The sequence below is a fragment of the Balaenoptera borealis genome, assembly GCF_965194805.1.
Source record: "Balaenoptera borealis genome assembly, chromosome: 3".
Taxonomy (NCBI): domain Eukaryota; kingdom Metazoa; phylum Chordata; class Mammalia; order Artiodactyla; family Balaenopteridae; genus Balaenoptera; species Balaenoptera borealis.
Window position 1 is genome coordinate 71,027,445 of NC_138866.1, and position 25,558 is coordinate 71,053,002.

Below are 25,558 nucleotides of genomic sequence, written 5' to 3' on the forward strand. Positions count from 1 at the left end.
TCAGATATGTGCCCCCAATTAAATAACATTTTCCCCCAAAATGTAAGTATTAGAAAACTTGTCATGTTAATTTTGAGAAAAATTGAAGTGTAGTACATATTACTAGATAGGATGTCATTCCATTGGTCTATATTTAAAAAAAAAAAAAAACTGTTCTTGAAAATTGAAGCATTACCTTGTGTAATTAATAAAGTAATCAAATCAGATTTGTAAATAAAATATTGTTTAAATCTAAAGTATTCAATATTTTGATTAGATTATTTTTTTAAGGAAAAATATTTAACGTGTATGTGCCGAATTTTTTTTTAAATAGTTTTTTATAATTGCGATGGAAGGGCAATTGTCTCATTACAAGTGGTACAGAAGCCAATACTTGGGTTACCATAGATACATAAACAAGTAAAAACTGTGGAACAAGTTTCAAGCTCATTTTGGAAAAAAAAAAAAAACAGTTCTGTAGAAATGCATATTTGTATTTGTTTCTCTAATAAATCTGCAAATAGCTTTAAACACAAATTAGTTTTAATTATTTAAATTATGAGTTCTGTTAAGTAATTTAATATGTTTTGTCTTACATTTTGTGAAAACATTGTCTCATGAAATTAATAGAGGCTTATTGTGGAAATCAATGTAGGTCTGCATTTATTTGAAAAGGTCAGGTATTTAGCATTTACGTATGTTTACCTCTGTGAAATGATTAAAGAATTTTTATGAAAAACATGCTTCTTCCCCCTGCTCCCACCAGCAAAATCACATCAGTTTGGCCACTGCCCCAAACAATAAAAGACTAATTTACGTCGGCTTTGACTCAGAATCAAATAAAAGAGCAACAAATAAGTGAAATCATATGTTCAAATGGCTGATAATCAAAAGATTGATACAGATATCTGACTTCTTTATATATAGCAATGAAGAAAATTTGGACTCTTCTGAGCCACAGTGCCTCAATCTTCTTTAATGTGATTTACACATTATGATTAAAGTTGTTACATAGAATACATATATTTCCCTTGAATTGTGACTTTATAATGCAATGTTTAAAATGTTTTAGGGTAAAATACGGTCATCTGTTATTAAATAATGTAGAGTCCCCATTTTATAAAAACTGCTTTGTAAAGGATAGATATACTAGAATAATTATTGATGTGTGTGTGTATATATATATATATATATATATATTTTTTTTTTTAAGTTGTCATTCTGCTTGAGCAGAGATGCTAAATAAGCTTTTGGTTAAGAACTCAATTGAGTATTCCAATTCTATTGAACTACAAAGAGCATTCAAATTATAATGAAGTCTTTGGCTTTACCAATTTATTTTTGTTAGTAAAATGTTTTGGGAGATCTGGCTTATGAAAACTTTAACATATTCTAAGAGTGTTATTCATTGGCTTATCCAATTTTACAGCTTTTGGTCAATAACAGAAGTACTGTTTCTTGTCAGTATTTAAGATTATGGGTAATTATATCTTTTTTTTTTTTTTCCTTTAAAGGAATTATTGTAACCTAATTTCCAAATAATGACTTTTCAAAATTTCACACTTTTAATGCTATATTATTTTTTCTAAATATTAGAATATTATAGAATAATATTAGAATATAGATCAAGTCCATAGTATATAAAGTAATGTATTGAAATATTTCAATATATTTACCAAAACATCTTGGGTAGATTTGGTTATTTTATGGTATTTCTATATTTTATGCTGTCTATTTTAGGAGATAAATGCTGAAAAAGGTTCTGATTAGAGGAAGCCCATATAGACTTGTAGTGAGACCAATCCATGCTGAAATTGTATTGTAAGATAAACTATTACTTTTAGGGTTTAAAACATAGACAAGAATCAAATTGTAATTTAAAAAAATATTAGCGGGATACAAGTTAACCCATATCTCATGTTAAAAAAAAAAAAAAAAAAGAACTGTTTTGAATCTAGTAAATCAAAGCCTAACCATTGTATTTCCAAAATAGGATAAAAAGTAAAAACCTTTTCCTTTCAATTCTGTACAGGATATATTTTGTGGGGTTCAAGTCCCTAGTAAAAAGCGTTTCCTAATAAATTCACCACTTAGGAGAGACAACTCTTAGAAATCTGTAACATTTCTATCTTACATCAGGATTATGGTGTTTTTGTGGGGAGGGGTAATGTTTAAACACAGACAGATAGAAGGAGGATAGAGGCAATTGTAAACACTATTTACATTCAAACTACTTGTTTTATAAAAAATGATTCGGAAGGCCAAATACTCAGTTACCTATTTTCAGTTAGATTTTCTCATCGCTTTGCCAGTAGAGAGAAAACCTTTGAGGCTGAACTTCCTGTGAAGTTTGACTCCATAAATTCTAGAAAATGTTACTTCTACGTGCACTACAAAGACTTAATCTAGAGAACTTTACAAAATTCATTTTTTTTCCTTCAAATTGATGAAACTGATTTTTTATACATTCTAGCAGATAGCTAAATATAACCATTGTTCATTGCCTTAAGAATATGCTTACATGGGGCTTCCCTGGTGGCACAGTGGTTGAGAATCTGCCTGCCAATGCAGGAGACACGGGTTCGAGCCCTGGTCTGGGAAGATCCCACATGCCGCGGAGCGACTGGGCCCATGAGCCACAATTGCTGAGCCTGCGCGTCTGGAGCCCATGCTCCGCAACAAGAGAGGCCGCGATAGTGAGAGGCCCGCGCACCGCGATGAAGAGTGGCCCCCGCTTGCCGCAACTAGAGAGGGCCCTCGCACAGAAACGAAGACCCAGCACAGCCAAGAATAAATAAATTAATTAATTAATTAAAAAAAAAAAAAAAAAAAAGAATATGCTTACAATTTCAAAGCCTTAAACAATCGCCAGTGTAATTACTTCTGAACATAAAAATTCTTTCAGTGACATTTTAAAACCTTTCTTAGGACTTTTAAAGACGTTTTCCCCGTACTCTCTTCCATTTAAGAACTACTTCATTTAAGATAATTTGATTGAGTAGCTTAAAAAATTATACCCATTGTTTCTTTTAATTGGCATGTTACTTTGTTTTTATTTTATGCATTAACTTTATTATACAATAGTTTTCTCTAGATACAAGAATATTTGAAGGTTTTATAGATTATTATGATTTTTTTTTTAAACGTTCTGAAAAGAATTCTAGATACTGATGGATCCAGTCATCATCAGTATGCTTAAAAGTAGCTCCTGGACAAACTCCGAATCTGTTAGGCATTAGTTTTCAAGTGGATTTCTTCCTTGTGAACAAAGTTGGGAATTCTAAATACCTAGCTCAGATAAAAAGGGAAAAAAGATGGGGTAAGAAGGCAAAGCCCTGGAGAACCAGTCTTTCAAAGAGTGACAGAGAAACCAAATCAGAGTCCTGAGCCAACAAGGATACCTCATTCTGAGACTTTGACATTGCTCAGGCATACAGAGGTTAATGACAATGTAAGGTTATCTCTGTTGCACATGTTCGTATTTTGTGGATTTGTCATATCTTGGATATTATTTTCAAATTAATACTACACTGATAGGTCTCCTATAGTGATAAGCAAAGATATGCACTAAATTACCAATGAAATGGCATGTAGAATGTAATGATACTGAAAAAACAGGTTATTACATTATGCTGGTAATACTGCTGTACTATCTTCATTACACCAAATACTTACAGATTGACACACAATTTTTGATTATTTTATTTCTTGTTCATATCTTTATCACTTTTTATCCTGCCATGAAGAAATCATGGAGGAGAGGGATTTCTAATAATTTAAAAAATTTAAGCACAATGTTATATCCAAAAGCACAAAGTTGATAATAAAATTTAAAATGCAATTACAAAATCCCTATTTTTCTGAATAGTAGGTTATAACACTCAATTGAGATTATACTATGTATATACTGATTCTAATTCTGAACTGAGAGTAAATTATCTTCACTATCAATAAGAATGCCACCATTTATCTATGGTAAAACAATAAAACGAGTATAACTAAGCTTATCACACCTCTTTTTATAACACTTCAAATGTTTGAGAAATACAAAGTTACAGTTTAAAAAGTTACAATATTAATTATAATATTTTTTTCTCATTAATGTCAGCTTTATTGCCATTAAGGCTTAAGTATATTTAAAAAGTTGAACTTCTAAAATTAAATTTTTGCAGGATTTTTAAAAATATAAAAGTAGATAAGAATTTTTTTCTCAAGTATTATTAATAAAAGTATTTTCACAAATGATTTCCCAATATGTGATGAGATTATAATAACTGATATTTTATTATCTTCTGCCATATACAGAATGCACATTTATTTCTTATTTAATTTTCAATATTGTAAGATGCATGTATTAATTTTATCCACATGTCTCAGAAAATGAAATAATATAGAACTGCTAAGTCTCAGCACACTAAGATAAAATTAATAAATTGAGAATTTATCCCACTTTACTGAGGACATAAAGATTTCAAATTTATAAATTAAAATTATAAATAAAATGTATTAGAATATTTTAAATAGTAAGCAATTTTAAAGCAAGTTATGTTTTTGTTTCCAAAAAGTTTATATAGTCTGAAACTTTCAGAATCATAACTGTCATATAAAGCAAAATACACTAGTAAGCATGTTTCCTTAAATTTTACATGTTATCTCCTTATGGATACCTTGGTAAGTGCAGAAATAAAGCCATAACCTTTATGAGAAGTCAGGCATTTTGTGGGAATAACATGTTCAAGCAATTGGAATAACATGGTAGGGATATATGGAATTACTTGGAATAAATGTGTATCTCTTCATCTGTCCAATGCATGGTTAGATATGTGGCCCTAGAGAAAACTCCTTTTATTTCATTTTGAGTGCTCACAAGATGCCACGTATTACAGACTTTCAAAGCTATTTTCTAAGTGCTATTGTTGGTCAAGTTTGCTTCAGGAGTGAATAAGGAAAGTCATGCCACTTGGTAGATTTTTTTAAAATTAAGCAATGTGCATTTTCTCAAACTACCAAAGAATGCACATGATATAGAAGAATCAAATATTGGAAAGTTTGCTAACTTTTACGTGGATAGTTTATCTTCCAAGTAAGAAAAACTTGCGGGAGTGAATTAATAATACATATTCAGGAAGTGTTTAAATTTTATTTAGGAAATGCACATTTCAAAACCAAAGGAAAATTAATTAGTCCACATCGATTTTAATTTGAATAAATAGCATATATTTGGAAAAATAAATGACCTTATATGGAAGTTATATGAAATGGATGTCAATTTCTTTCAATATACATGAGAGTACTAATACATTGTTTCTGGGGTATTCTTTTGGGCATCTACATTTTCAAGTATTCATAAGAGGCATTTGGCTGTATTTTTTAAAATTGAATCTTTAAGTGTACTAAATTATAAAGCTTATTGTATAAAAAGAAATCAAAATATTAATGTGTTCTTTTAAAGTTGTAAAAAAGTTCAGAAATGACATTTTATGAGAGACCAGTTTTAAAATATGAATAAGATCTAAAGGAAATTTTTTAAAATTCTGCAATAACAATTCTTTGTCTATTATTTGCTGTTCTTTTTCTGAGAGGCAGGAAATTTAAAATGTGTGGACAAGCTCCAGATCTGGTGTAAATTGCTCTTTATATAGTTTATAATTATTTTTCAGTCTCCTTAATGGTCAAATGCACTCCTTATGTATTTCATCTTTCCTTATTTATTTGATTATCAAAATAGTTGTGAGAATCTAATTAACTCTATCATATCCAGTTTAACCATCACATTTAACATATCCAAAGATTCTTATTTTTTTTAAGTATAATTTTAACACTTAAAAAAAAATTTTTTTTTAATAAATTTATTTATTTATTTATTTTTGGCTGCGTGGGGTCTTCGTTGCTGTGCGTGGGCCCTGTCTAGTTGTGGCAAGCGGAGGCCACTCTCCGTTGCAGTGCGCGGGCTTCCCATTGCAGTGGCCTCTCCTGTTGCGGAGCACGGGCTCTAGGCGCACGGGCCTCAGCAGCTGTGGCTTGCGGGCTCTAGAGCGCAGGCTCAGCGGTCGCGGCGCCCGGGCCCAGCTACTCTGCAGCATGTGTGATCCTCCCGGACCAGGGCTCGAACGCATGTTCCCTGCATCAGCAGGCAGATTCTCAACCACTGCGCCACCAGGGAAGCCCAACACTTAAAATTTTAAGTCCTAGAAGTGACTCAGTTGTTTTAACGGAGTGTTTTGATCACACATTCCTTATACTAAGTGGTTTTTTCAAATTTCCAAAATTGTGTTAAATTGTATTTTATATATATATATATATATATATATATATATATATATATATTTCTATTCCTTTAATATATATATTTCCTAACTCTTTCATCAAATGATGCTATTTTCCAGTTGGGAAGTAGCCTTTGCATATTCACTATTAATAATATATTTGTTTTTATTTTTATAGGCCTACAGGAAAAGCAAAAGTACATAATCACTGAAAATACTCTTTATAAAACATCCTGTTTGCCTTACATTTTAGAGTGATGGCAAAAATTTTAGGACTAGTGTGTCCATTCCATAGTAGGAAATTTATTTTTTTCTAAAATAATAATAATCAATAGCATGACCTGGTGAGAAAAAAATACAACTATATTAATCTCAAATGCTTTAAAATTATTACCTGTACCTTGCTTTCTAAATGAAGAAACATATAAATCATTTGAGTTTATTAGATTTTCCAATTTGTATTCTACCCTAAAGCAGAATCTAGGCAAGAAGTATAATTCATCTAGCCCAGAATGGATTGAAGTTAATTCTCTAGATAAATGATATCCAAAATAAAGCATCCAACATAAAGAATTTAAGTTATAGGTATGATTTCTGTAATAGCAAAATAAAAGCAGTAAATATCAGGGTGCTTGTTGTAAATAATCAGGAGAAAGATTTTGTGACTCCACTTAAGTAGTTAGGTTCATTATCAGAAAATTTAAAGAACATCAGCTAGAAAATATAAATCCCACAGACAAAGCATGACATGAGGAAAAAAGTGGACCTTGGAGCAAAGAGGCATTTGAATCTCAGTGTCACTCCTACTGTTAGTAAGGACTTCCAGTATCATGTATAGAATATGGGCATCACAATTACCTCAGCATATAAGGATTAAGTGAGAATGTTTGTTTTAAATTCCTAATTTTCAGTACCTAAATTCAACCTCAAGGAGACAAAGAGATTTTCAATAAATATCAATTGCCTCTAAAAATGAAAGGAAACAAATTCATAAACTGTATTCAGCCAGAGTCTAGTAAAGTTTGTGAATACACTTTACAAAATGTATGCACCTGAAGGAATCAAAGGTAAAGATCTAAATTTGAAAACCTTAGACCTCACAGAAAAGTACCTACATACAATACAAACACAAGAGACGTTATATATTTTCTCATACCCATTTTTATTACATTTCCATCTGGGTGACCCCCATAAAGATATTACAACAGATTTTTACTAAATAATCAATAGAATTCCTCATATTGACTAAAAACAAACAGCAGCAATTCCCTATATTAATCAAAGAGTAGAAAAAGTGATTAAACAAAGATGTGGCTTTTTAATCCTTGTTTATTAATTCAACAAAATTAAAATTCTAATTACAGGTACAAGAGGATATTTATGAACACTCAAAAAAAACCACTTTTTAAATATATTTTCCTGTGCCCATAAACTTCAATGAATAAATGAGAAAAACAGAAAACTTGTAATATTATGAATGTTTATAATAGAAAAACTTGCAATTAATAAAAAGACCTTCAGATTAAATAAACATTAACAATTGATGACTTTATTTGAGAAAATAAGTTCAGTGAACTGACAGATTTATCAGATTGTCCTTTAATTAGTCTTATTTCAATTTAAATCTTCCATAAACCGCTCCAAAAAACAAAACAAAACCGTGCTGCTGCTTTATCATGTAAATAAAAGAATAGACAATAAATAACTGGAAATTCACCAATAATTGTACTATGTTGAACATTAATAAAATCTGACATAATATCTCAGCAAAATTTTGTTGTGTTTAGTGCTTATCATTCTACATCTCAAATAAATAATTTCCCTGTATATTATTTTTAAATTTATTTTTACTTATTTAATCTTTAGTAAAGTTAGTATATAATAAAATTTTAAAAATACCACATACCACTATATTTAAAAGGTCTAATGCACATACTTTTTTAAAAGTAAAAGGAAATTTGATTTGAAATATTTAAAGGTAATAAAAATCTACTTCTAAGAAAGAACTCTTGAAAGCTAATGAAAAGATTCTGGGGTATGACTATTTCTTAATGGAAGAATTGTAGGAAAACAGATAAATATTCAGGTCATTAAAGAACTGCAATGATCAAAGATAAGTTTATACAATAAGGAAAACGAGAGGAAATTTGGCAGTCTGTGGAGTGTATTTTGTGGAATAATTTTAGCCATACCACATTACACAGAGTGTATTTACAGCTTGCATAGCAAATTTAAGGTTTAAATAAATCAGCAGATCCCTACATTTTTACAATAAGATCATAATTATACCCTAAAGTTTTCAAAATGCTTTGACACTGCATCAATTTAAATTGTTTTCTTCACAACAATCCCTTGAAAATGACAGAAGTAGTATCAAATGTTTTTTCCTTAAGCCATGATATTTTTTTTCCTTAGGCCATGAAAATAATTTACCCAATTTCAATACTGGGGAGAAGGGCAAGACATCACTATTTAGTCGTAGTGGGAACTTTAACACACACCACGTTGTACTACAAAAGGTAGCTCTTGGGCAGTTAAAGATCTCGTATTAGAATTTAAAAGTTATGGTCAGCGTTTCACCAGAATAGAAACAGAAAACGAAAGGTAATTTGGACAATCCCATGGGAAAAATTGACACTTCAATTAATATTAAGTGGGTCTTTGAATCCTTGAAATATCTGTCATTTTAGTAATGGCTACTGGTTGTGGGATATTTAAAACTCTAATGAGAATATATTTAAAAACACTCATTCCCCTACATAATTTGAACAATCAATACCTTTGCCGAAACTGGCTCTTAAGCTCAGCTCCCATATTTGGCTAAGAAACAATCATCATCATGCATCAGATTTAGTATACAGGCAAAGATTTAAAACATGGTTCAGTGCTTTTTTTCTACTAAAACGTGTTTAACTTTATTATGGACATAATAAATTACTAGCTTCTTAGAAGGATAATTACAAAAGTTACATGGTCTGAAGATATTTTTGAAAGGAATACAAAATGGAAACTCAAGGGCACAGAATTGCTTTTCGACTGTGGGCAAGAGTTATTCACTGTAAAAGATGTATTTAAGCACTTTATAGAGGTTAACCAAATGATATTCAGTGTAACATATTACATAAGAGCCTAGATCTCTAGGATTAAAGTATATTTGCTACCTTTAAAATGTTTCCTAAGACCAACTATAATGGAAAAGAAGCAAATATTGCGAGCAGGAGGAAAGTACAAGATGGATATGCAAACTAAGCTAAGGCAGTGTTAAGAACTCTCGTTATTTGAAAACAAGAGGATTTTAAGAATTAAGTAAGTTTTTTCATTTTTATTAAATTGAAATATTGGCAATGGTAATCTCAGAAAATTTTGCTTGCTATGGTCTTGAAAGCATTATATTGAATACTGTGATTAATGTTCAAAATACACTGTTTTTCAAATGGTAAGAAAAGTTCTTTGAATTTAAAAAGTCTATGAAGATTCAGTTAATAGGGAAAAAAGGGAAATGAATCATTCTCAAATTGAACTATGAAGTGTAGTTTATTTGGGCATATTAATATTTCTAGTGTGTAATAAGCAATGGTAATCATCTTAATCATTTTTGGTAGGTGAATATATTCATTAAGAAGATACAATAAGATAATGAATATCCTAGAACCTAAATATTTTAAATCAACACTCTAAAATTATTTCTAAATGCCATGAATGTAATATAGTGACCAATTCTTGTTATCATGGCCAACAAAGATAGTTCTGAAACATAATTTAAAGAGTGAATTATGGAATAGTGTATGAAATTCTAAACAGTCTATAGTAAGTGCAGTAAAAATGAATTACAAATAGTGACCCTAAATAAAGGAAGGCTTATTTTATCAGAATTGATCAATAGTCTACAGACTTTACCCAGTGCCATAGGATTATCATACCAAATATTTTTAAGAACTAACTCTAAAGGGAAAACATATTTTTTAACTCTAATGAAATTTTAACCATAATTTTTAAAGGGAGAGGTGATTTTGATGTTTTTGAGGGAATTACTTTATTTGTGATTCAGAACCCTTTTCTAACTTGGTCTTTGTGTGTTTAAAATTACTTCTAAGCCTTAGGAGGAGAATTGCATTTCAGTCCAAAAGCCTATGTTTACTGGTCTAACTAGGGAAAATGTTTTATTTTTATTTGAGAAATATATTAAAGTTATATGTAAAGTTGGTTACTATACAATCTTAGGAAACACCTTTTGTGTGTTAATAAGAGAAAAGCCATAGCATAGAAATGTCCATGAAAAAATGGTCCAGCTTTATTTTTCTTGCTGTCTAGTTTTCTCTAACTTCTCTGTCTGAAAATGATGTGAACATTATTCACTAGGGAAAATTACATACATGCAAAATATGAAGTATGGGCCTGGCATATTGAAAGAAACAGCAGCTCTACACTGTGGGCAGTAAGAAGACTGAAGATGATCCTGTGGGCTGCAGACAACAAAGATGAAGATGACAGTATCAACTTACATTTGCATTTTACTGTACAAAGTTCAGAACACTCCCAAGTACTTATCTCATTTGATTCCTCATAACCTGCCCTTTAAAATAGCAAAACTCATGTAAATTCAACAATAGGAAATTTTAAAATATACATTACACATAACAGGCTTTTAAAGCATCAATCAAAAAGATCATATACTTTCAAAATCTAGTCCATAAATTTGGTTCTCTCAAATTTATGCACTGTTCTCAGTTTTATACTGTTTTTAGTACAACCTTGAATTAGAAAAGAATGAAATTTTCTTTTGTTTATGAATTGACTTGTACTATTGCACTTGAAAATATCAGAGGGGCAAAATTAATAGATATGAATGTTTTATGGGGACTAACCTCTTCTCTTAGTATAAAAATCAAAGAAAGTATCTGGAAAATAAATGCAAATAATCCCATAGAACCCACCTTTTCCCCCAACATTTAAGCCTAAAATTAATGGGTTTCTGTAGTGGTGGAATTCAAAGGATAATAGGTAACCTTGTTTTACTTTTATCATTCCAAAATTTAGAACAAAGAATATTTCTCCTGACCTATTCACAAATTTCATTTCTAAACTGATAAAGTTATTTCAGTTTCTGAATATTAGAAATTTTTACATCCTGGCTTTTAGCATAGCCAAGAAAGATAATAAAAACTGCTTCTCACCACTTTTATCTTTTATAAATTATCATAAATTTTATTTTGAAATGACTTTGAAATGAAAAGTAAAAACAAATTACATTGTATATATTCATAATGTGAATATCAACTAATTTAAATTATACCAATCCCTATACATACCCTCACATTCTATTATATAGTATCTCTCAAAAATAATTTTCCTTTATTTCTCTAAAAGGGCAAAAAAGTAATTTTAAATATGAACCTTTATATATTTTACCTGAAGTTTTGACAGCATATATGCTGAATACCTGACAATTAACGCCAGACCTATGAGGGTCAGTTAACTTTTGTTGTGTATGAAGAATACGCCACATGATTCAGCAACAGTGGCAATAATAATATTTAAATGTGTAATGTGTTAAAATTTTAACCTGTTTAGTGTCTACCCAGACCCACAGCTCTCAAAAATAATCCAGATTCTGAGAAGGTAAGTTAAAGTGTGCTTGGATTACACCCTTTATGTACTAAAATATTACTCATTATAGAGACCTGACTTTCAAGAAATGAATAAATATCCACTATTGACATAATAAAATTTTAATGGCCACTTGATGTTACATATTTCAAATAGCTCAGTTAAGTAAATCGAGACATAGAAGGTGGGAAATTTAGTCTATGTCGCACCTATTGCAGACTCTTTTATTAAATGTCTATTTAAGATTTTTTCCTTTTTGCATTAAACAAACCCAGATCTGGGAACAATGCAGCTGACTCCAAGAAGTATGACTGGTTGAGGCCTGACTTTCCCCTTTTTTCCCTCAATTTGGTCTTAAATGTTTGTTTTTTTGTTTTGTTTTGTTTTTTGTTTTTTGGTGTTTTTCTGAATGATATGGTAAAGCATGATAGGATAAATTTCCCTGGTTGAATTTTAAAAACTGCCTCCTAATCAAATGCATAATTAAAAGCTTTGTAACAGCTCTTATTTTCAGGGAGGAGACACTGGAAGTTGCTTATTTTTAACAGCCTGTAAAGTTACTATATAAAATTAAATAATGCAGCAAAATTAAATAACACAAAACTTCTGCCCCCTGTAGACATTGTTTGCAGTCCACATTATACACAAATAGATATGGTGGTTCTGTTCCTAAGTACGAAGATGATCAACTCTCTTACAAAACTATGTGGATATAATTGTGATATTCATGTTCATGTACTTCTCAGCAACATCCTTGTTGGTCAGGCGTGAAAATAAATATGAGAAATGACTGGGGCAAGCACTACCTGATGGCAGCATCAAATCAATGCATATCTAGGATGGTAAGTTTTTACACTAATGGCCCAATACTGAACATCTCCTTTTAGGAACAAAGTACACAATTATGATTCTCCAAATCATGTGGAAGTTCACATTCAGATTCACAAAACGTCAACCTTAAAGGAACAGGAAATCACCAACACCTAAGTGTTATTCCCTATGCTACCTTCACACTACAATGCACATTACACTTGTGTCACGTTGAGATCGTCATACTGAGTAAAAATGGACATATGTTTAGTTCCTGAAATTCAAACTTATATTTTTTCATATTAAATACCATCTTCCAACTTTGAAAAAATATGATTCAAGAAATACTCCCTAGTCCTTGGAGAAAGGATCTGAGTGAGAAATTTCAAGAAAATAAGAAGTTGCATTTTAAAAGGCTCATGTATTTATAATCCTTCCAAAGAAAGGATAGTTACAAAGCTAAATACGATAAAAATTAGCATCAAATAAGGTTCTTTTTTCATTTAGCATATACTCTCTTGTTATAAATAAGGGAGAAGTCTCAGAGTAGGGTCATGATGATAAAGCATCTTATAGTTTCACGGTAATTTTGTCACATAAAAATACAGAGCATTTACTTTTATCATCTTAGAGTGTCACCAGTGCCACACATACAAGTTCATTGTTTACTCAAGTATTTATTGAGCACCTACTATGTGTCTTTCTAAAAGGCACAATAGATTCTAAATGGAACAAGAAAGATAAAGTACCTGCCTGATAGAGCTAACATTACAGTGCAGAGTAAAAAAACAAAAACAAAAACAAAAAACCCATAAACTATGAAGCAAATAAAACATGGTAAAGAAATAGAGAGTGACGTGGAACAGAGGTGGAGAGGAGTAACTTTAGAGAGAGGAGTTAGAGAAGGCCACTTAAAGAAGGCAAGACCTCCTGTACAGAGTCACTCAATCTGCCCTGTGAGTTAGAAAGAACCAGAGGTTAGTTATTCCCTAGCTGTAGATGAGGACATAAATGAAATAACAGAAACTGCTTATTTTTGTCTGTGATTTTCATTCTTTAATTCAATAAACATTACATGCCTGCAATATGCTTGGAATTGGGATAAGTCTTGGGTTTATTAAAATAAAAAAGAAACAGATCTTGCTCTGACTCTGGAGGAAACATAAAAAGAAACCAAGGATTATGATATACTGCGGTACTTGATATAATAGCAGTTATCTATAGGATAATCACGAAATGCATAGGAAAATGCAAAGGAGATGCTGTTAGTAGATGGGGAAGTGACCAGGTAAAGTAGGCATTTTTTTTTTCAGATCAGTTAGTATTGATTACATGGCAAACATATGACAGAGTTGTGTGACTAGAAATCAAACCTCCTGATCTTCAGCCAAGTTTGCTTCCCAGTAATCCATACCACGTCCATAAATCTAATTGGGGAAAAGTTCACTTTGATATAATGCTTCTATAAAAAGGTACCTGTTTTTAAGACCCATTAAAGCATATTATAATCCAGGAAAGACATGACTGATAGTCTGAAAAGAAAAATAGACATTTAGTGTTCTTATGTTCAGAGACCAGAATTTAAAAAGAGAAAGTTCATGGACATTAATATATAAACCCCTATATTAAGATCATTTCACAATCAGCCTTACAATGGTACAAGCTGAGCTGTACTCCCTTCTGATATTCACAAGACCCAGGTACACATTGAGAAGACTAATTGCATTTTCCAAAGCTAAACATACTGGACAGTGCGAATGGCCTTCACACTTTGAAACAGGGATAGTAACAATTTGAATTATCTATGCTTTTAGGAAGAAACATTCTACTTTCAAAAGCCAACAATAACATGAAGCACCAGTCACAACACGGTGAACATAGACTCAGGGCTAGGAGGGACGGTGAGTAAGAGGTTATCCTATGAGTATGTGAAGCAGGCAGAGGCCTTTGGGTGTGAATTAAAGAGTCCACTGACCCAAAATATCTCTTCCCTTTTTTTCTCTGTCCATGTAACACACTCTTGACATTAACGGTCTCTGTCAAAAATGCAAGTTAATTGGAAAAGCCACAGTAAACCATTCTCTTCATGCAAATTAATTTATTCTATTGACCTTAATGAAGGTAGAGATTTGAGTAAATAGAATCTGAAGAAGAATTTAAAACAAGAGACAGGACCAAAAGTAAATCAGCATCCTAGCCTCAAAGACTTCGCAGAAGGATACAAAATGTTGAGGCAGGTGATAACCTGCTTATATCTGATTGGGGAAGTGTGAGGAGGGATGTCCTTAGAGAAATGACAGTGAAGAGACATTGGAAAAGCAACAATATTTTTCACCTTCTTCATAGGGTGCCTACTCATATCATTCTTGAGTGTTCTTACTTCATTCACATCCTCTTTCAGATCTTTCCACCACCCGCCCCTTTCCCACTTTCTCTACCTTCCACTTACCAAGTCTGTGTTCTAACTTTGTCTCTTTCCACTCTCTTCAATTAAGAACACAGGCAGAGTAGAAAACCAATCCCAAGCGTGTGTGCTGTATCAGGACGCAGTTTATCCTGATGACAGGCAAAGAGGAGAAGAAAGCTGGTTGCCAGAACCTACTCAAATAATCAGACTACCTATAATGAACCTTCCCTTTCGCCTTCAGTCATAGATCTGGCCTCCACAGGAGGCCATCACACTGCAGAGGAGGAAAGAGACCATGTTAGTCAAAGACTGTATATTTTATTGTCCAAACCAGTCCACTTTCACAAGTCAAAGGGTGGGCTATGAGTAATTAACAGTGCTGCAAAACACATGGCCAGGATTTTCCCAGCAAACCAGAACATGTCGTCACCCTAGTCAGTAGCTTTGAACCACACTCGCAGTGACAAGATAGACAATTACTCTAGTCACTGATGTGAAGGCCTGAGAATATAAAACAGACCGCTGAAGTCAAGTAAAAGAACTGAGGGAAGATGCCTGCTTTTTCTTCATTGTGGTGACACCAGTTTGCCTTTCTGAATACAGTATTTAATAACAGTATAAGGATTTGGACAAATAAACCTTGAAAACACTGGTATGAAATATATCTACTTCATAAAAACATCCCCAAATGTAATAACCGTCAAGTTCTGGGTTTTAAAAATGATGTTTATTGTTTTGATAGGTAAGTCCTAAAATAAGGAACTCTCTTCCGGCGTCCATTTGTCTTAGGCTGCAGTGAAGATTCAAATTTGGGAATAAAAGGAAATTGGGTTGGAATTCTAACCCAAAGTGTTCCATTTTATTGCATTCCTGTTGTCTTTGGAACAGTTGATGAGGGAACCCTATGTAAAAATATATCCCCACTGAGTTACTGTCATGAGTGTGATGTTGATACACAATAAGGAATTTACTCATCCCAATGAGCTTGCACACAGCCTCTGGAGCTTAGACAAATTTCCAACACATGTGGGCCCAGTGGCTCCAGCTGCCTCCTGAACTACCTCAGTCCAGCCATTTCCAGTGATGCACTCAGTCTCTTTTCTAGCACTTGCCTCTGGAATATCTTGTGAATGAATTGCCTTTCTTTCTCTGTCCTACTACAGCACCCACCTTTATTTATTTACGTTGTCTTTAAATGACATATTAAAAAAAAACCTCATCAGCATTGAAGTGTGATATAGAAAAGTTCCAAAGAAGTTTTTCATCAGAACTGGTTAATAATTCACAACCAAAATCCTAGTTACGAAAAGTAAAGAGACTCAGCTTGGAGAAGACATGATTGACAATAATTAAATTTAGAAGACCATGGCGGGTGAGTTACTAAACAATTGTATCCGATTTCTACTAGACTGGAACAAGTTGGAATAACCTTAAATTTTAAAGAGAAGTTTTCTGGTCGAAGGAAGTAATTTGTTGCCTGAAATATACAAAACTATAATATTTTACCATAAATGGCTTCTCTTGGAACATTTTAAGAACAGAGTAGTCATATTTTCTTCATTCATTTCTGAGTTACCAAGAGGACAGACTTTCTATGGCAGTGAAATGCTGTTGTGGCTTTTAAAATTTTATTCTCAAGCAGATCTTCTCACACTTTGATAATTTTTCAGTCTCCTCTTACTGAATTTAACACAAAATTTAAAAATTTAAAGTATCTGAAGAAGTCACTTCTAAACAAGTTTTCTTCTAATGAATGGTTTCCAATTGTCAGCAAATATGCTCTAATAAACACATAATATAGCAATAATTCTCCTTAAAGATAGCATCCATGTCTCTGAACCTTGTACATGAGTATTCTGCTAATATTTGATGAGGAAAGCACTGAGAAATGTGAAGATATACCTAGGAAGGAGAAAAAAAGATATTCATCCTAGGAGAGATTAGAATCCATTGTGTATTTATAATCTTGGATTAAGTTTATACATGTGAGGATTTTCTACAGTTGACATTTCTTGCTGGCTTACACCTTATATTATAATAATTCATTTGTATTCACAACAAATCCTCTACTTAAAGCACAAATAATCCTAAAATAATGAATGACTGTGATTTCCTACAGAAGTCAGAGTTAAAAGAGTTTTTTTTAATGTTCTAATTATATAATCTTAAGATTCTTGGCAAGCACCACAGGAGAATTTCAGACTCACTATTCTACTATTGCTGATAAGTATACTCTCACTCTGTCCCATCAAGGTTTTCTTGGTCCCTAAATTGCCATTCTTTTATTAAAGAATTTTTTTTAACTCAAAAAATTCTGTGATAATATAGGTCCATGTAACTTTAGAGTTAGAAAAGAACATTTTAAAACATCGTTAGAAGAACAGATGCTGAAGAAATGAATGACTTGCTGGTGAGGAAACTGATAGCAAATTGAGGTAATATAATTTGCCCAAGGTGACACAGCTTGTTCTAGAAGTAGAAAAAAGGCAGATTTCCTCTAGTATAGGGGCTGATACATAGTCTGGTAGTTCTTTCGACCATTCTACTTTGTCCAAACTTGATTTTCAATTTCTATGATGTGACTTGGGTCTTAGAACTAGGAAAAAACTTCAGGACAGCCCCTTATTATATGTTACTGGGAGAAGTCACCAAAATTTTGATTTATCTTAAAATGAGTGATAATATACACGATCTAGCTAACTTTCAGAGATATTGCTAAAATAAATGAGGTAGAATTAGAAATATTTAATCTGTGCTAGTTGTAAGGAGGCCAAGGAAACAAAACAATAGCCAATCCAATGTTGTATAGTGTCATGTTTGCCTTCCATAACATTACATTTCTCTTTACATTGTGTTTAGGATGATAACATTTTCTTGCAACTGATAGTAATAGAGCCCAAGAAGCCAGGCAGAAATTAAGCTGCTGCTACAAACAATTCAAGAACAGCCAAGATGTGCACACACAGATTTTCAGAAGAATGAATAGGCTGCTTCTGAATGTGTTTTTCAATGAACTCCAAGGCACTGATGTTGTGAGTAGTAACTACAGGTACCTGTCTGACCTACGCACAAAAGTGGATCAGATTTGGGTACTCATAGGGAACTGCCTGGCATGTAAATTTAACTCGCAGGTTCATCAGATGTGATTGATTTCTTGTCAGCCTAATGAAGTATAAGCTTTCATTTTCCTTATTCATTAGCTTATGTAAATTCCTGCCGAAGTCCACTTATAGGCTTTACTTTGCCAACACATGAAACTAAGAGGTCTCCTGATACATTTTTGCTTTGCAAGAGAGATTCCATTTCTCGGTATTACAGTTCATTATCTCTTCAATCATACTGACTTGTCTAGAATGCATGGTACACAGTGCAGGATCCAACTTTTGGTGCAGCGCTAGTATATGTATATTTACTGTGAAGACTTGTTTTCTGGGGAATCATACATAAAAATTATATGTTTAAACTCCTTTCATAGTTGTTGAATTTCAAACCAAATTTTACGTAAAGAAATACATGTCTCTCATTTTACTCCCTGCCTCCTTGAAATTATAAACCCTTGATAATGAGTTTCTTCTCTCAACATCTTAATTCCTGTGTCTCCTCAGTCTCATTTAGAATATGAATTATTATTAAACCTTCCTAGATTGCCCTTAATGTTTTTTTCCTTTTTCTTCGTATGTTTTAATCCTTTAGATACAGAATTTAATGATTAAGAAATCTCCTTCTTAAGTAAGTGACCACATGTTGTAGGAATTGTCTTTCTTGTTTCTGTCCTTTCATGAATGCTGAAAGGAAATTCAAATCTCATTGTAGATAACAACTGCTTTATCCAGTTGGTTGTCTGTTGGAAAATCTTATGTTGCCACTTGATTTCAATCAATGGAAAACTCTCTCTTCTCATTACATATACATTGTCAGGAGGGCACATCTCAGACAGGAAGTAAACCCTCACAGAGCAGCAGCACTTACTGTGAGTTATTTTGAACTCCCTACCCTTGGTCCCCTCAGTTTTGTCTGGTTGGGATCTATTATAAAGAATAAAATGTATAAGAAAACTTATTTTTTTAAATCCTTTTTCTCGACAAAATGAATTTCTTATCCAGAATACATCATGAATACATTAACACCATAGCAAAATGGAGTTAAGGGAAGTCTCACCAAATGAGACCTTCATAGTGTAATCAAATCAGTATCATGCACTTTCTTCTCATGCATGGGTGACCTCGACCAGTGCTCTGTGGACCTTGGGCTTCTTTCTTAAGGAAGCATAGGTATATTTTTCTAAGGCTAAGTAGCAAACTAGTGAAAGAGCCTCTATTCTGAGGAGTTACAGGTTAGAAATAAAAATAGGTTAAGAAGTCCACAAGAAAATCATGATTGTTAAATCCTAATGACTGAGGGATACTTAATCATTATAAGGATAATGTACTTGTCATATATGTCAGACCTTATGAAGTAAATCATATGGAGAATATTTACACCCTCCATTGAAATGATCTTTTGTGCTGCTGACTTTTGAAACTCCTGTCCTATTGTCCTCACAGCCCCAGAGATAACACTGGTCCTTACATAGAGCTAATGTTTAAATTAGTAATAAACAATCAAATAAATGAGTGAATGAATGAATGAAACATATTTCCTGAGGTTAAAAAAAAATAATAAAAGAATTTTACAGACTCTAGCCAGATGGATAATTGGTCTGACAACAGTGACACTTATTTTGTTCTGAGGGCAGGAGCATGGAGGATAAAAGAAAAAGAACAAGTATGTTTAGAAAAGAGACACAAACCTAGAAACAAAAACCACTTAAAGGCATTTAAACTAATTATGTCATTTCAAAAGAGAAATTTACATATTCAAATTCACACTGACTACATGAGAATCTTCCACTGTGGGTGAGGAAACAGGTCCGGGTTTTAAAATTCATGCTGGAGTAATGTGACTCAAACAAAAACCGCAAGGGGATCTACAGACTTCTTTCCATCCCTATATATGGCTGGCAGAAAGCAAGTCACCAAATAATTTGCTTTGAAAATAAAGTTTAACTGCAGTTTTCAACTCCAGTTAGTGGTTTGGCTTGATTACATAACCTTTCAGGAAAATAAATGGTATCATTTATAAAATGTTTAGCATTCTCCAAGCAGCACAATAAACAGTGAGTAAAAAAGAAGAGACGTCAACAAGTAAATGTTAAACCTTACACCACATAACATCTCAATAATTGCACATGTTCGTGGGAGCAGCAATAAACACAGTCCATCTGTCACATTCCACTTAATCTATTCACAGAGTTGAAGCCTCTATGAAAACCCACTTTCCTCTCAAAGCTGTCAGAGGGGAATTAGGATGCTTATATTCCTGTCCCAACTCTGCCAGGGAGCATATGACAGTCATCAAGCTATTTAACTTCTCTGAGCTTTAAAGCCTGGTCTCTGTAAAATGAGAGAGTCCAAATGATTTCTAAGATGCCTTCCATCTCTAGACAGTATTTTGTTTTAGTTACAGAAATTAATTAAAAGGCCAGAATGCTTACCTACAGATTCACAAATAGTCAACAAAAATGATTAGTCTTTTCTCTTCATTCTAGATGCCATCATGTAAATTTGTCATTAATTCATCTGTAGTCCAAACTCACCATTGAGCCATTTACATCTCTCTTTCTGGCTTTTTCGTCCTTGATGAAGTGACCTATCATTTATTCACTCTACCCTTAAATTTTCCCTCCTTCCCTGATTCCAAGCCTAGTTTCCCAAAGGAAAGTAAAAAACAGCTGGAATATATTGAATTCCTTACTAGTAAATTTTTATTAAACTTGCCCTAATAGCATGTTTGTTGTTGCTTTCGGTAATAGCTTTCCGTAATAGCATGCCCCAGAGACATAAGAATTTAGGATTCATATGGTACAGCCCATAGCTGTTGGTATTCTGTTTAATTGATATTGACTTCCCAGTAGTAAACATTATTTTCATCATAGATATTATCTTCACTGTCATCATCTTTGCCATTAATCTCTGCACATCCTGCTTTTTTTCTATGATGTCTAAAAAGATATTATGCAGATTAGGCAAAAGCCAGGGCTTTTTTCTTGGCAACATAATTCCCTTCTTGGGAACCAACTGTCTGCTGAAAACTGAGTGGGAAATCAAATGATCATTTGCCTTTAGATTTTGCATATGACTGCTCTTGAGCTGCTATGATGCAAATGTAGAAAAATGACCCATCTCAAACAAGTCAGGTCACATTATCCCACTCTTAAGACTGAACCCCAGATGTTTTCTTAAGTATCTGAACCTGACAGTATACAAATGTTCTCTTTCTACTAAGGAAAGTGCAGTAAGAAATGAGATTGGTCTGTATTAGGTTTCATCTAAGGGCTTCCTGATTAAAAAGGGTTAGGCAAGTTAAGAAAAAGAATGAAAAGAAGGTTATTGACACATCTCATTCTCTCCCTCTCCTTTCCAACTGTACTAGCCATATTTTAGAATGGGGAACACACCAAATTTAAACTTCATCTGATTCAGAAGTTCATCAAGGCCGGTCTTGGTTGAATTTTTCCAAAACCGTCTCAAAAGCCATCTTTTGAATTCACACCCCAACCTGCTGAGCTGACTTCCGGTCTCAATTATTTTACCAAGGAGTTGTGACTGCCTGAGTGACAAGATTTCAGGAACTCCAGGAAAACCAGCTGTTCCAAATGATATTTTAGCCCCGGCTGATGTATGGGTGATATTGTATAGAGTTCCACTTCTTTAGTAAGATTTTTTATCTTTATGAAAATACAGTCACCCAGCCAGTGAAATAAGGTGAAACAAAGAAATAAAAGTCATAAAGGATTGAAAGGGAACAATAATGAGGCCTTCTTTCTTCACTCTCCTTAGTCTCCCAGGGGTTAACAACCCCAGATGTCGTCAGTTAGTTCATCTTTAGTGTATATGTTTGTTTCCCTAACTAGACAGGCATTTTTTTGGCCAAGAAACAAATATTTATTGAATGAATTTATAACCAGTTCTGTTGAATTAACTCACACATTAGGCTCACACAAACATCCAAATTAATACATACAGACATATTCTGATAGATACTCTAACATAAAATAAACACTTGTGGTGGGTATTTTTCTAGTTTTCTCCCCGTAGCCTTTCTCCTTAAAATAGAGCTTAATTTCCAACCCCTACCCCCTTGGGGAAGTAGTACATTAGTTAATAATACAATTTTCCCAGACTCTTTGCAGCTAAGGTGGAAATGTGACCCAGTTCTGGCCAGTAGATACTAGTAAAAGTTGCTGGTAGAGCATCTGTGAACCCTTGGTGAAGGGGACAGATGTAGACAGGCAAAATTCTTAAGCATAGAGAACATGTCTTATTAATTGTACCAGCCCCTGACCCTTTCTTTCTAACTCTCCTTTCCTCCACTGACCAAGAAGTGTACCTGGCATATACTAAGTGCTCTACAAATGTATACAATTGAATCAAATTAAATGGAATTCAGTTTTTGGTTTTCTTTTCAGCCCTGATTTTCACTCAGTATCTCAATATGAAGAATGTGAAAGACTCTAAACTTGCTTTGGAGATTAAGAATGAAAGAGATAATCTGGTATATTGTGTTATTACTAGCCAGCCCTTGGTACCAACTACAAAATTTCTCCGATGGCTAGTGAGGGCTCTCTTGTTTATTAAACTATTGATTTTCCCTGAGGGATAATCTATTCTGAGAAGTGCTGAGTACTTTACAGTTCACCAAGTTTTCTTGGACTATGCTTTTAGGATTTCACTGATAGAAGATCATTAGGCTGTTCATCTTCTGAGTGTGCTCACAGATACCCTGTCCAACGAGTCAGAATAGCGTAACCCCAGTTTCAAATGTACTGATTGGCAAATACAAATTTCCTTTAATATAGGTTAGGATATTATTTCTCCCAAGAAAAGAGCACTAGTAAAGAATATAGAATAATATAGTTTTAAAATATAAATATAGCCATTAGTTTGTCACTACTTTTAGCATAAATGGGGACATAATATTTTCAAACTAATATTATTAAAGTCTGGAAAGACTCAATACCAAAAAGAGAGGCCACTACTTTGACTTCCCTGGTCATACCTTGTTAATTTATGTCTTTTATTTTTAGCATTCATTTCCATAACCCCCACTTAACATTTATCTGAGATATCTGATCCTTTCTTTTTGTATAATAAAGAAGACAAAATAACCAACTTCACTCTTGCTATTAGAGCGAGGTTCTCACTAATTGGGCTCATCTAAACTTTTAACAATCTACTTGGAGAAAATTTAATTGATAATTAAAAGCAATTCCGATCATCACCACAAAGGACTTTTAAAAAATACATGAAAAGCATATGGCTCTTTGCTTGGATTAAAAGAAAGAGAAAGAGAGAGAAAAAGAGAAATTAAAAAAAAAAATTAAGTACAATCAGGTAGAAAGACAATCTCAATAGCTTAAATCAAAGCTTACCGTGTTCCTGAGATGAATGAAATCTATTACATGAAGTCCTCTTTCATGGCTAAATTAGCTTTTACACACGCATATTGATCACCCCACCTGCAGGAGCAGCATTTCACGTGATTATTGTCTCTCCAAACCGTGCAAATACCAAAGACTACCCCTTTAGAGGAAGGAGAATTAGACCTCCCTTGTTTTTCATCAGTAAATATACAACACACAACCAGGTTCTTCAGCAGACAGACAAATGATCCTTATTCTTCATAAACTTACATTCCTCAACAGGGGCTTTTAACACAGTATCAGTAGGACCAAAAGGGGTCTCTTTATAAACTTAATGCATCGTTTAAGCTCATAAATTACATGTAAATATTATGTGTGTATATCTATGTTCATTTTCTTGAAAGAAGGTCCGAAGCTGTCACTAGATTCTCTAAGGAGTTGATGACCACAAATTTGAAGAATGACTTCCCTCTGTGAACAGGTACCACTATTGGGCCAGAAGAGCTAAGCAACTGCATCATGTTGGTCAGAACTCAGTGGGAAGCCCCTCTCTCCTAAGCTATTTCTTCTTAAACTCTAAAAATCACTAAACTCTTAAAAACAGCAGGTCTGGAATGGGGTCTAATATTCTTAATTTCCAACAAGCCCCCAGGGAATGTTGATGCTGTTGGTCCATGAACCACCCTTTGAGTAGAAAGGTCTGTGCTTCATGTCACATAAGCCCTTAATCAGTCATAGGCTAATCAAAAGCAAATACTTACTGGACATCTATTTCTGCTTTATTGTGCTGGGTGTTGCAGGAAAAGAGAGGACATATAATTTTTGCATGAAAATTTTCACAATCTAAGAGCAAGTTTTAGCTAGATGAAGATAAATCAGCAAGTTATATCAAATTGGATATAAGTAAGCATGGGATTTTGTGGCATAAATTGTATGTTCATAAGGGTTTAAATTAAAGGAAAGAAAAGCATAACTTCTAGAGAGAAGAATTAATGGAAAAAAGGTAGAATTTTAACTTGAATTTGAAGATACTTAAGACTTAGGTTCAGGAAAAGAAACACAGTTCAAAAAAAACCCTACGTAATCCTCATCTTAGCACCAGAAGTGAATTTAGGACAGTGAGAAGAGTAGCCTGATTGGAATAGAATTAGTTTGGGGACAGGGGAGAACAAAAAAGTAGCTAATAAGAACACCTACAGTTTTTAGGACTAACGTAATTATGCACATTATTTCACACATAAAAGTTGAGTTGCATTGCCTAGTATCTAGTTAGTTTTTAACATTCAGTTCACGTTGGAAAGATTAAGGCAGTTTTTCACTTTTATGCATATGACAGCATGGCACATTTGAAAAACCAAAGATAAAACATTAACAATGAATCCATAAAGGGCATGATTGCGTTTTTGTTGTCAACTGCAGTAATTGGCTCCATTGCTTCGCTTTATTTTACTCACACTATTTTCCAAAGTGTCTTACAAACATTTAAGAGAAATCAATTAGTGACTTATGCAACATTAAATTGCACAGAACTCTCTTATCAAAGGGTTAAAAATAATCTGGGGGGGAGATTATGAAAATTCTCATGAGAATAGGTTACATTAAATGATTTTCCTAAAGCAAGTGAGTGTGGTGCAGAGAGTGAACAAATCCTGGTTCTAGGCTTGGCTTTTCCACTAACTCTTATTTCACTAAGCTGTAAAAAAACGGATTGAATAGGTGTTCCCTGAGATACTATAAAAATCTAAAACCATGAGATGATATCACTTAAAGGTGTTTTCTACTATTTTAAAACATTATTGATGGGCTTTCATTCCAAAACAAGACACCAGAGGGTCTGCTGAGTAAACAAGGAAAAAGTTTCTATTTTTTCATCTCCACAGTGTAGCCAAGGAGAACATTCATGATGGAAAGATTCTAAGCAGAGTTTACAGGGGTGGCAAGGTCCCTGCTTCCACTTGAAATTAGAAACACACCAAGATCATGCCTAGACTTCATATAAAGGCCTGACTGCTCTCTCAGGAAATCCAA

General features: G+C 33.2%; 1 long non-coding RNA gene across 1 annotated transcript in view; it reads left to right on the plus strand.

Annotated features, from left to right (window-relative positions):
• Positions 1 to 25,558, plus strand: part of LOC309625149 — a 583,598-nt gene that overhangs the window by 205,729 nt on the left and 352,311 nt on the right. The gene's annotated exons all lie outside the window — the stretch shown is intronic.